Below are 870 nucleotides of genomic sequence, written 5' to 3'. Positions count from 1 at the left end.
TAATAAATGGATAATTTCTGAAAATTCAAATAAAATACTTTAAGTTTTTCTATTAGTTGGTAAGCAAGCTAATAGTGTATTTGCTAATTCTCCATCTTACATGAAAAGTCATTTTCCTTTCACTGCAGTGTACTGGACACAGGGCCGAGTGTTTAAATTATTGGAAATAGGGTTGTCACAGATAAAATACAGGATGCCCAATTAACTTTGAGTTTCAGTCAAACGAGGACTTTTTTTGTGTGTACGTCTCATTTGTTTTGTTATTGCAGTAGTTATTACTAAATTAAGCCTAGTGGAGGTGATAGAGGGAGAGGGAACAGAAGAATACTTCCCATTAAAATACTTCAACTGAATTACTGTTTAAGGTTATGCCCTTGACTTTTATTAAAGGATGATATACTGTATGACTGTTATTTAAAGTTCCATGTTTCTCTTCTATTTAAAAATACATGTGACAATTTTCTTTTAGAACTTGAGGCTAGAAAAAGATATTCCTTCCCAAAGAACTATCATGATTCTTTTGGTCCATTGTGGGTTTTTTTTTTCTCCCTTTGACTACCAAGAAATTCAAAACTAATTTCATACGAAGTGTAGTATCCATATTATCTTATATTCACAGTAGAATTTCTTCAGTCCTCAGTTTATATTTAATCTCTTCCTTTCTTTCATATATTATTATTAAAGGATTATTGTATGTGATTTCACTTTAAGTTACCATAAATCTTTTCTATGTTTATTTATAAAGTATGAAAATCAAATAAAATGAATGTTTTAAAATATTTGTACATTACCTACAACAGTTTGTTGTCTGTAATGATAATCTGACCGTACAGATTTCACTGGAATCCCACAGATGGAAATCTACTTTCA

General features: G+C 30.0%; 1 protein-coding gene across 1 annotated transcript in view; it reads left to right on the top strand.

Annotated features, from left to right (window-relative positions):
• The window catches only part of MGAT4D (MGAT4 family, member D), a 38488-nt gene that overhangs the window by 37235 nt on the left and 383 nt on the right, over window positions 1-870 (top strand). The gene's annotated exons all lie outside the window — the stretch shown is intronic.

This window comes from Propithecus coquereli, unplaced genomic scaffold (assembly GCF_000956105.1).
Source record: "Propithecus coquereli isolate 6110/MARCELLA unplaced genomic scaffold, Pcoq_1.0 Scaffold112, whole genome shotgun sequence".
NCBI classification, from domain to species: Eukaryota; Metazoa; Chordata; class Mammalia; order Primates; family Indriidae; genus Propithecus; species Propithecus coquereli.
Note: the sequence above shows the minus strand (reverse complement) of the source record. Positions and strands in the feature narration are given on the sequence as shown.